General features: G+C 43.0%; 1 protein-coding gene across 1 annotated transcript in view; it reads left to right on the top strand.

Moving 5' to 3' along the window:
- SLIT3 (slit homolog 3 (Drosophila)) overlaps nucleotides 1–12,839 on the top strand; it is a 915,040-nt gene that overhangs the window by 184,230 nt on the left and 717,971 nt on the right. The gene's annotated exons all lie outside the window — the stretch shown is intronic.

Below are 12,839 nucleotides of genomic sequence, written 5' to 3'. Positions count from 1 at the left end.
ACATCGACAGGTGGAGATAGACAGAGCTTACACCATAAAATTTGCCCATAGACTATTCATATCCTGTTCACATCCATTTCAGACTATCTTATTCTCCTTCACATGGGATAGGTAGTAGAGGATTTATGGTTATTTGGAAGTCAATCCACTAATGTCATCAAATTCCTTAGAATGGCAGCATATGGCAAATTGAAAATGTTGTTAGGTGCCGTCTGCCCTACCCTGTACTATCCTCACCATCTCTTCTATATAAGATGAAACCAGGGATCTAAAGCACCCCTCAGATTAGAGAGCTGTGGTCAGAGTGTGGGAGAAAGTGGCTTACATTTATTTTGTGTGAATTTGACCTTGAGATACAAAGATGAGGAGGATGTTAGGGGTCCTTTGACTCATCTGCCCAGGATTCAGATGCAAGGATTTAGGAGGTTTTTAGCTATTTGGTTACTCATACCCAGCAGCTTCTGACTCACAGCAACCTTCATTGAGTTTCCAAGACTGCAGTTCCTTACAGAAAGAGACTACCCATCTCTCTCGGGGTATGACTGATAAATTTGAACTTCCAACCTTTTGGTTAGCAGCCTAGTACATTATTTATGCACTGCACGATTAGAGCTTCTTCAAAATATTTGTTCATGGGTGAAAATGATAGCTAAATAATGGCAGGATGAGGCTTATGGCTCTTCTCCTGTCAGTGCTACATGGTATTTGACAGCTTTACAAAAATACCACTCGGATTAAATCTGCTGGTGCTAGTGGAGGTCAGTGGAGTCGCAAGAGGCTTGGGAAGGTAGTAATCCCCAGGCAGCTGAAAACAATGTAAGATGTGGCCAGTCGATTTAGCACTGGACTGAGTTACTGGCACAGTATCATGATACACCAGCTTTTTGCAAACAAAGAATTAAAGACTGTCAGATTTCAGCTCCCAGGGAATTATTTACAATGAGGGAGCCTTCCTCCAGGCTCTCATTATTGCTGGTTGCCTCTGCGATGTGCTTTACTTTTCTCTGCTGTTATCACAGCCATGCGCACACACACTTTCCATCCCTCACGTAAACTGGGGTCTTCTTTTGGGAAATGTATCTAATGTCTATTCAAGGCAACTGTGGATTAGAGGAAGGGAACTCTGGTGGCTTTAGTGGTAAGGAGCTGTGCTGCCACTCTAAAAGGATGTGGTTTAAATCCACTAGCTGCTCCACAGGAGAAAGATGAGCAGTCTCTTCCCATATGATTTACTGCCTCTGAAAACTTGCTGAAGGGCCAGCTATGGGTTGGCTCCAACTGAACAGCACACAGCAACATACTAGAGGAAGAAATGTGAACTTGGGAGCCATCTAGACCTGGGTTGCAGTCTTATTCTCTAGTTAAGTAAGCAAGTGACCTCTACTTCATCCATGTTAGTTGGTTGGCGATGAAATGGGAATAACAATCCTAGTTCCCAAATGGCTATTGCAAACTTCTTATGAACAGACACAGGGTTTCTGTCAGTGGCGTGAAGCACAGCAGCCATTGAGGGCTGGAGCAGGCCCAGGCTTTCTGTGGTACTCGAGGTTGCCATGACTTGGGATGAACTTGCAGCATGCATCAGCAACTGCTGTGGGCGAGACACTCTAAGGAAGCACCGTGCATATATTATCTGACTCGAGCTTAGGATTAGGAGGTTGTTGTTATGTTATGTACCATGAAGTCAGAACCAACTACTAGCTGACCCTCAGCGGGTTTTCAGAGGCTGTTAATCACAGGGGAGGAGACTGCTCCTCTTTCTCCCACAGAGTTGCAAGTGGATTTGAACCATGTGCCTTTGAAGTGCCAGTGCAATTCCTTTCCACTAAGCAACCAGAGCGTCCTAGGATTAGGAGATAGCTGGTATTTCACATCCATTTTTAAAGAGTCCTGGATAAGTCAAGTATCTTGCCCAAAGTGACAGAGTCAGTAACTGGGAGAGGCAAAACCCAAGGGGCCAGCCTAGCCTGGCTCCAGAGCTCCTTCCGTCTCTGACCACAGTTTCTACCCCACAGTTAGAAGACATTAGTAACTGAAGTCCCAGACACCTAGTAGGTGCTCAGGGCTGTTGCCTTTTTCTCCTCTAGAGCCTAAATGCACCCCGACTTGCTGAATGCCTGGAACCCTATACCTGTAAGATTACCTTCAGCTTCTTACAGATCTTTGCAGACACCGTCTTCTTTCATTTCCACACAAAGGTCTAAAAGAAACTACATGCAATATGCGTTTCCAGAAAGTGCTACATTGATGAGAAGCTGTGCTATAAAAGCAAAAGCCCAGTGGAGAAAACAAAGATCCGAACTACCCAGTTTTCCATCAGAATTGTTATCTGAGGTGATGAAAGGATAATAGGGCGATGGGAAAATCAGCGCATCAGGATGGCTGAGGCTTCTGCAAACTGTCCGCCTGCCTGGAGCAAGAGTCCTGGAGACCTGCTACTCTCCAGCTGTGCTGGCCCAGCCCGCAGAGCCTGGGGCATGGCGAGACTCCTCACCATCGCAGACATGGGTCACTTTTTCCAGGGGCTCATGGAAAATGCCCCTGCAAAGTAGGTCTCCGTTTCCTCCCCCACCTCCTCTGCTTCCCCAGCCTGTGAACACAGCGACGAGGCTGGCCTTCTGTTTGCTTTATTGCACGCTTCATCAACTGCCAGTTCTGTCATGTGCTTGAAGACAGGTTTAGCTTTAATCTGCGTGCAGACAGATAATGGATTACAGTGGATGCGATTGTCACTCTTGGTGTTTCCATTTTGTGTGTGTTGCGCTCTCTCTGTATTGCAGGCCCCTAACAGAGGCAATGGAGTCAAGCCAGAGCAGAGGCGAGAAGCACAGAAAGTTTCTTCTCTTCTCTTCTGTGATTTTATCCAGTGGGCACAAAAGCCCTGTGTGATCTTTTCTATTGAGTTGATCATAAAACTTTTAATTGTCAAATCTCTTACCACAGAATTTTAGGGCTGAGAATCAAAGATTTTCTAGGTCAGTGCATCTCAACCTTTGCTGTGCATACAAATACCAGGAGATATTATTATAATTCAGACTGCATCTCTATTGATCTGGGTTAGGCACCACAATGTCACATTTCTAACAGATTCCCAGGTGACATGATTACTGATCACTTGAAGGCACCCAAAGTGTGCTGCTCACCATACTTTGGACAGTAAGAACTCCATACTTTGGAGGCATTTACAGATTTTATTGTTGTTGCTGTTGGGTACTGTTGAGTCAACTCTAACTCCTAGCGACCCATTGAACAACAGGTTGAAACCTTATTATATTCTCTGCCATCTTCATGACCTCTGCCCTACTCAAGCTCACTGTGTCAGTCCACTTAATATAGGAGATGAAGTTTCACCATCCTTGCTTTTAAGGGTGACTGTGTTTGCACTTCGTCTAGAACAGATTTGCTTGTTCGTTTGGCAGTCCATGACACTCTTTGCCAGCATCACAATTCAAAAGCAAGCTTTAGTATATAGAAAAAAAGAGAACATCTCTCAAGGTATTTATTAAATGTTGATTCCAAGGTCATGCATCCAAGAATTCACATTCACTGTATCTAGAATAGGGTTAAATATTTGACCTTTTAAATAGCATCCTATCTGATTTAAAGTATTTTATCCATAGTGCTTGAGGAGAATGGGAATCCCAGAACACTTAATAGTGTTCATGCTTGGGCCAAGAAGCATTCATCACAACAGAGCAAGAAAACACTGCAGCTTCAAAATTAGGAAAAGTGTACATCAGAGATGCATCCTATCTCCATACCTTTTTAGTCTATATGCAGAACAGATTGTCGTGGAGGCTGAACTTTATGAGGAGGAATGTAGTATCAGGATTGGAGCAACAAATCAGCATTATGCACATGACACAACCTTACTTGCTAAAACTGAGGAGAGCCTGAAGTGTTTGCTGCAGAGTGTTAAGGAATATAATCCTCAATATGGACTGAAGCAGAACATCAAAAAATCCAAAGATACTCAACACTGGGCCAATTGGCAGCATCATAATAGATGGAGAAGAGACTGGGATTGCTAACAATTTCAGCATGCTCCGTTCTACAATCAACACTCTTGGCACTAGCAGTCAGGAAATCAAAAGACAAATTGCATTGGGAAAATCTGCTGTCAGGGACCTCTCCAGAGTGCTGAAGAGAAATGATGTCAGACTGGAGAGACAAAGGTACACCTGATTAAGGCCATGGTCTTCACAGTTACTTACTGTGCATTAGAGAGCTGGACAGTGACTAAGGATAACAGAAGAATAATTGATTCCTTTGAATTGTGCTGGAAAAGAGTATTGAACATTCCATGGACGTCGAGAAAAACAAACAGGTTTGTCCTAGAGAGGGTGAAACCAGGCTACTCCTTGGAGGCAAGGATTGTGAGGCTCCATCTCACATACTTTAGGCATTTTGCCAGAAGAGACCAGTCCTTGGAGAACAACATCATGCTTGAAGTGGTGGATGGAAAGAATAGGACAGGAAGACCCTGGGTGAGTTAGACTGTCACAGTGACTGAGGTAATAGGGTTGGGTGTGTCAGAGACAGTGAGCTTGGCTCAGGATCAGGATAGGGCAGGCTTCGGAGCTGTTGTACATGGAGTTGCTGTAAGTCACAGGCCATTCAACAGCACATGACAACAACATCCATAGTACATGGTTTGACTATATGGATCTAGTGCAGCCCATGAAGTGAAGTTGAACATGTACTGTGTGCTTCATATCTTATGCATAAACTATTTTCTTCATTCAAGGTGTATGCTTTTATCACCACAACATAGATGAGAAAACAGAGATTTGAGGAGTTTAGTCCATCAGTTAGAAACATAGATATTACTGAACCAAATACCTTTTGGGAAAAAAAATTGTGAGAAAACTGTATGCAACTTCCATCAATTCAGCAATTTGCTCATGTACAATTCAGTGACACTGATTGTGTGCTTCACATTACAGTCTTAAAACTAGGTTTCTACTATATCATCTGCCTCCTCTGCGGAAACCTGCCTCGAAAAAGGGAGAGAGAAACACGTTGTGAATCTGTGAAACTTTCACAGTTTGGCATTTTATACTTATATGCAAGCACATACTCATCTGAGATCTAAGGTATTAAGAGTTGAAACATTGAAAGAGAAAGATTTATAGACTTGAATAAATGCTCACAAGTAGACCTTTCTAAGTTCCCTACAATTTATCAAAGGTAGAGTTGGGCTTTCATTTTAAAACTTTAGCCCTTTGGGCTAGCAGAAGATTTTTGTAAAGTGATCAGGCAGCACTTGTACTGAGAACAGTACACGCTTGGAAATTGCCAGCTTGGAAATGGTTTTAAAAAAAGATTATGATTATTTTTTAAAGAAAGAAAGAAAACTAAACTGTGACTTTACAATGCTTTGGAATTATAGAATATGCTTGTAATTTTTACAATTCTGCACAGGCTTCTTTGCCACATCTGGTTGATATTACTGGCAGGGATATATGGGGGAATAAACCATGGGCTGGAATGTGAAACATCCCACAAAATGAGTTTCTTATAGGTTGCTGCATAAAACATTTTAAGTCTCCCTCTCTTTGGAAGGGTGGCTTAAGTGATTTCATGGATTTAGTATTTTCTTTGGTTCGAAGGTAAGGGTTTTTGCTGGTTTTCTTGGTGGGGGATCCAGCATGGATTTCTGAAGATGTGTGCCCAGGGTTAATCATTCTAGAGACAGTGCCATGGACCTGGGTGAGAAAAGCTGCCCTGGGAAAAAGTCACCACCCTTCACCCAATCAGATTGGACCAGAAAGGATAACAGCAAACCCTGAGGCCAACTCAGTCGCTACAGTAAAAGAAAGAGTGTAGAGAAAAGGGGATAGATAAGCAAGGACTTTAGAAAATCTCCAGACTGTGGAATAAACAATTTATCACGAGAAGAGCTCAGTTCTTTACATGCTGAGCTGAAAGCCTTCGTATGTTGGTGCTTTCCCTTTACTGTATATAAAAATAGTGAGAGGGGGAAATGGAAAAATAAAACAAACACCCAGCCGATGCCTGGAACTCAGTCAATTCCCTGTTGGTAATACTCCTGCCTGGTGCTCAGGAAGAGAAGTGGGCAAGCAGAGACAACGGATGGATTTGTTAAACACCTACTGTGTGTGTGGATGTACGTGTGTGCAGATACACACACACCCCACCATTCCAATGTGCTGGTGGTTAGGATGCTGAGAACAGAATGCAAAAAAAAAAAAAGGAAAGTCTAATCTAGGCCCAGAGGGTGTGAGTGTGGGCTTCTTGCCACCTGGCTCCTTCTCAGACTTCCTTGGCTGGAACCCACCTGCAGAGCTGGAGCCCTGACAGCCACGTCCTTCCTTGCACAATACCATGTGCTGCTCTCGGCACCCTGCGGCGCGTGGTGGAAGCAGCTGACCTCGGCGCGGTTTTGTGACCATCACTGGGCTCAAATGAGAGACTTGACTCTGTGGAAACAACAGTCCATTTTGTGGAGCAGGCGACCCAGAGGGCAGCCTTCACCTCCGCTGTGGAATCCTCATTCTCCGTATCTGTAGTTAGAAACTGTCAAGGGAATTGGAAATGTCAAGAAATACCACATTGTGTATAGAAAAATATTAGCCTTTTGAGGTGGGCAGACCCCAAACACACATTCTTCAATTGTCTGAATGATGCAAATGTACCCACATCTAATAATCTTGAGATCGTTGTTCTTGAACCACATTCAGCATAAACAGAAACATTTCTAAGAAGTTTAATCATCTCTCAATTTCAGCCAACATTTGGGAATCTCTCCAGGGAACAAACAGAGCTTTAATTGGATGCCCCAAATTCTAGCATAATTTCAGATCGCACACACAGAAAAAGTCCAACTTGGTCTTTCTTCTGGCTTTCCTCTGGGCTCAGTGTCCTGGATTTTTGAACATTAAAATCCATTTGTAAGGTTTACATTTCCATTTACAAACTTATGGAGACTGAAGCTTGTAACGAAAGTGTTGACACAATATTAACAACAGCAAAACGACGATAACACAGAACTATCCAAAGCAAATAGAAATGGAGAAGTTTAAGTAAATTTCACGCTCCTTGCCTGAGTTTTGTGTGCTGGACCGGAGCTTCTGATTCATGGTCTAGAATAATATTTTAATGTTTTATTCATGTTACTTCATCATTCCTCTTTTCACTCTTTCTCCAATTCTCCTCACTCTACTAGTGAGGATGAAGAATATTTGGGAGTGTGTCATCTTGTTGATTGGTCCTGCTTATTATTGTTGTAAGGTGTATGAGTATGACTCATAGTGACCCTATGAACGACAGATCTGAATTCTGTCATGCCTTGTGCCAGCTTCACAGTCTCTGACACACTTGAACCCATTGCTGCAGTCACTGTGTCAATCCAACTGGTTGAGTGCCTTCCTCTCCTACGCCGACCATCCACCTTTCCAAGCATGATGTCCTTCTCCAAGGAATGGCCTCTCTGTGGCATGGCCAAAGCACCCCAGTGTTGTCTAAGTGAACATACAGCTACTTGAACTCTCACTGATGTGATGAGGACTCTCTGAACTTGAATTGTTAATTGATGAGTCAGTGTGGTATTGAAATGTGCATAGACTCATAGCAAGAATTCAAATGAATTATTTTGTCTTTACTACTGGAGGTCAAAATGTTCTCTCCAAGGGTGAAAACTAGCTCTCTGAAAAGGTGAGGGGTTAACTCAAGACTCATCCCCTCCACTTTGATTTCATTCCATTTGGAGCTTATTACATTCTAAGCAGTGTCTTGAGGAGCTCTGGGGACATAATGTGTTACGTGCTGTGCTGCTAAGCAGAAAGGTCAGTGATTCACATCACCTACTGTTCTGTAGGATAAGGATAGTCAGTCTTCTCTCAAAGATTTACAGCTTCTGAAACTGATAGAATGTCCCTTTGAGTCAGAATCAATTCAAGGACACTGCGAATGTTTTTAAAAGCTGTTAGATATTCTGAAATACCTGCTTTCAAGAAACTAAAAAAGAAAATAAAATCGGTGGTAGGGATTTAAAAGCCCCTGAGATTAACTGGCTCACAGCTGAGCCACAAGTGGATTTCTGAGAGTGTACAGGAGGAAATGGTTCGTCTTTCTCCCTCAGGGCCGTTAGTTGATTTGAACAGCTAGAGAAGAACAGCCTTTGGATTAGCAATGCTATTTCCTATACAAATCAATCAATACTGGATCACCATTTCTATCAGTGTCATTATATGAAATAGTTCTCTTTAAATTTCTATGAATCCACTTTTCTATTTTTCCAACTTTTTTTTGTCATTTACATTGCTGTTAAGTGACCCCAAACTCATGGCCGCCCCATGTACAGTGGAAGGAAGGGTTGCCTGGTACCACATTATCCTCAAAGTCAACTGTGGACCAGCACACTGTGATCTAGAACGTTACCATTGGCTGGTTTTTCTGAAGTGGATTGTCAAACCTTTCTTCCTACTCCATCTTTATTTGGAAACTCTAATGAGACCTGTTGGGTTCCATAGCAACAGATAAGACTAAACTTGGGTCTTCTGTATGGAAGACTGGAATTCTATCATGTTACCACTAACTAAAGGAATCCCTTAGTGATAGAGTTATGTTTCCATCCTAAAGACACATGGCTTGAATCCATCAGCTCTGAAAGAGAAAGATGGGCAATCCCCTTCCTATAGCCTCTGAAAGTGCTAGAGTCAACTATGAGTCAGTTCCAACTTGAAGGCACATAACAGCAACAAACCACTAACGGTGCTGTTCATCGCTGTTCATTTTTTTCCTCCAAAGCACACACATACATGTAATATTAATGCCCACATGCACATATAAAACCATATTTCTAGGGAAGAATCCCATACAGATACATGAGGATGTTTTCCAAACTATTGAATCAAAGGACAAGGTAGAAGAATTTCAACTTAGTGCAAAATACTGATTGTCAAACCAGCTCAAATTATTGAGCAATGAATATCAGGGGTCAGAAAGGTGGCAATGTGGTGGCAATGGGGAGCACTTTGTGTCTTGAGCTCATAGTTCGTATTTCTGGTACATAGTTAGTAGTAGCAAATTTGTGTCCTCAACAGTAGCTTATTACTGTTAAAGTTTTTTAGGCTCTAGAGAGAGACTCTCTTTTCCTTCAAAGAGATGTGTGTGGGTCAGAGAACTTTGGGAACTTTCATTCCATTTTATATGGCAGAGCAAAGCATTGTCAGCCACCAGTTCCCAAGGGCTCAACAATTGAACAAAATTATTGAGCAAAATTATTGTTATGGTTTCCACTGCTAATGGCCTCTGCAGTTCTTCTCCCCTTGAGCATGGCCCTTCTAGACGAGTAAAGGATGTGAGATCATTAGGCCTAATGAAGCCAGAAAAGCAGCAGCCAGGAAGGATTGGGCTGGCCAGAGAGTACTCTGCTCCTGAGTGGAATGTCGTTGACATGACGCTGTGGCATATCTAGTAGGCATTGTCATTCTACAATCACCATGCATTACCGGACCTGTATGTTCCCTTCCATCTCTACTGCCATCTCCCTAGTACAAGCCACCATCACTTTTTAATAAAAGTGCATTGCTGTTGAATAGGAGCTGACTTACAGCTTACCCTCCAGTGGGCTTCTGAGGCTGGAAATTACATAGGAAGAAGTTGTTTATCTCTCTCCTACTGAGCTGTTGGGGAGTTTGAAATACCAATGAAGCATGGTCTTTGGATTTGCAGCACAGCTTAGTAGCAGAATGCTGTATGTCTTGAAGAGTTGATAACAAAACCTTGACCGCCTGTTCCTGCTGCTGCTCACTTCCCTCATCTGTCCTACCGCCTCGGTGAGAGCCTTAACTAAATCAGGTCTGGCCTCTTCTCAAATACGACCCTTCAATAATTTCACATTGTCTTTACAGGATCTCCGAAACTCCAGGCCCCTGTCATTTCTGGTGCCATCCCAAGTGATGCCTTCCAACACCACACTTCAGCCACTTGAGCCTGCCTTCCTGCTGCCTCAAATCTTCAGTCTTTTTCTCAGCTTGGGATCATGGTCTGTGCACACTGGCCCTGGTTGCCAGCATGCACAAGTCCTTTTTAAATTTATGGCTCAGCTCATGTATCACTCCCTCACAGAGCTCAGTCCGCTGCTGACCACCCAGTTTAAAACCTGTCTCCTTCATACCAGTGACTATCTATACCACATCCCAGATTTTTACTTTTTCTTAGCAATAGACTAAATTTTTTTTTCTCATTTATGTATTTTCAGCTTTTCTATACCTCCATAGAAAATAAGCTGCTGAGGACAGATACTCTGTCTGTCCATAGTATATACTTGCCTACTGCCATAGTCCATAGAGAGTTGTACTGCCCACCCCAAAGCAAATCTCTCTGAGGATTCAAGTCCGTCGGTGGCACCTTGGGATAAATGATGTCAGCTCCATCCTGTGCAGTTTACAGCCTCAGAAACCCATGCAGGATAAGCTGTGAGTCAGTTTCAACTTGATGGTGGTGAGGGTTTTTTTAAAATTTTTTTAAATTATTATTATTATTTTTTATGTGTTTACCATCAAATCAGATCTGACTGGGACAGGAGGAGATTGTTCCTCCTTTAGCAGAGCATCTGGTGGATTTGAACCCTATGCCTCTGGGATTGCAGTGCAGCTTCTTGCCACTAGGCCACCAGAGCTCGCCAACAGCAGTGAGTTCTGAGTTTTGGCTTTTTGTTCCTGGTATATATAGTGAGCACATGAAACACTGAGCGTTTAAATGAGTGGCAGAGAGAAGAAACATGGCCTCTCCACAATCTGATCTTTTCTCTCCTATGTGGTCAGAGGCATCTATTGTCCAAAACTTGGACAATGTCTCTCGCCATTGCATTGCTGAATCCCAAAGGCATATGTGACTGCATACATGCACACTCACTAGGACACGCACGAGTGAGGCTAGAACTGACACAGTTCTCCAGGGCTCTGCTTCTGATTTTTCTTTTTCATTCTTCAAAAGACAAACCCTCTGGGTTGCAATATGAGCAAGGCCTTTCTTGCAGTCCTGAGAGGACCTTCTTGTGATGGCTGGTCCACACTCAGCTGGGCCAGCAGTGTGCCCAGGCAGCATAAGGCTACTGAATTCGGAGACCCAGGCGCAGGGTGCATTCCATGTTCCAGTGGTGGGCTTCCCACTACCGTGAGAGAAATGGTCCAGACCAGGATCCTCTACTAGCATTGTCCAGCCAGTGCCCCAAACAAGGAGCAGTCCAGGACTCACAAACCCAATCCTTGGACTCCTGCTGTGGTACTATAGGGACTGTCCAGAGAGATTTCTCTTGACCATGGGTTTTTTGTTTTTGTTTTTATTTTTTCCCCTCAGATATCAGGGGGAAACAACCATGTGAGAAAAAGCATTGACTGTCAAGAAGTCAGATATTGATGCTTACATGGTCCAGGTTTGCTCAGCAGCTATCTTTCAAGAAAAAGGAGATTGCCCTTTGACCTAAACCTGTTGATTGATACACTGAGTGGAGAAAGTAAGGATATAAAAGAGTTATTATTGGTTCAGAGGGGGCTCTGGTGGCCTGATGGCAGTTGTCACTGCTGACCCTCGGATGATACCTCCTTCACTGTTTGAATTTGCGGTGGCTCTGAGGGAGAACGATGGATAGTCTCCTTCTTTATGATTTACAGCCTCCCGAAAACCTGCTGGAGGGTCAGCTATGAACTGGTTCTGAATTAGTGGCAATGAGTTTGTCAATTCCAGTGCATCATGGGTCTCTTCATGTGGTTAACATCATGATTTACATGAGAAAGAGAAAAGTCAACCCTCGCTTGAGTCTTTCCAAGGAAAGAATCCATAATGTTGACAATCCAGAAAGAAGGGTAAAGATGGACTCTCTAAGCCTTCCACACCAGTATTGGGAGAACAGTGACATCATCAAAGGAAAGAAAGTCTTGGAATGGAGTGATGGAGACTTCAGGGTTTGTACATTTGGATTTTCACCCCCTGGAAATATCAGAAAGGGTAGTGATGATTCCGTTTTAGACTCTCACCTTCATGTAGGAGAGCTACATTTGATTTCAGACTGAAGTATCTGTCAGTGGAGCCTTGTGTTTTGCCATGATGCTGAACAAATGTCATTAGAGTTTCTAGTCTAAGATTAGGAAAAAAGACCTGGCAATCTACTTCTGAAAAATAGCCAACAAAACGCTTATGGATCACCACAGTCTGTTCCCAACTAATCTTCGGAATAGTGCTGCTATGAGCAGTGTCTCCTTTCATTGTGCATGGAGTCACCATAAGAAAGTGGCCTATTTAATGACAATTAACAACAGAAATTTCTGAAGTAAAAAAAAAAAGTCATCCTTGAATATTCAGCAGCATCATTTTCTTACCTATTCCTGAAAGTTACTTATATAGGGACATACCTCTCACAAGGCTTGTAGGTTTTCCTTTCCTAGGAAAAAAAGACCCCATCTTGTTAGGGTGTGTTATAGGTCACTGAGATGCTGACCAGGTTTTCCTACAGGGTAGGGTCCCCTCACCTTGCTTATTTGCCACACTCAACTCATTGCCATCAAGTTGGAACGTACTCATAGCTGACTATAAATCAAATGGAAAGGGACTACCCATCTTTCTTCCTCAGAGATACTGGTGAAGTCAAACCACTTGCCTTTGGGTTAACAGTGTAGCTACTCATTTCCCTATAGCTAATTAGACTCCAGCATGCCGTCCTAAATGACTATGCTAATAATGGTGGTGTGCCCCTCCTAAGAAGTGCTCTATTTCCAGGCTCAGCATGAGGGACTTCAATAATATCTCTTTCCAATGATATAATTTGATTCCTCCATGGGAGGCTGCTCTGGTCCTAGCTCACTTAGCACTAA

The sequence above is a fragment of the Elephantulus edwardii genome, unplaced genomic scaffold (assembly GCF_000299155.1).
Source record: "Elephantulus edwardii isolate Elephantulus edwardi_28Jun2011 unplaced genomic scaffold, EleEdw1.0 scaffold00033, whole genome shotgun sequence".
NCBI lineage: Eukaryota > Metazoa > Chordata > Mammalia > Macroscelidea > Macroscelididae > Elephantulus > Elephantulus edwardii.
The sequence above is the reverse complement of the archived record's forward strand: the minus strand, read 5'-3'. Positions and strand labels throughout refer to the sequence as shown.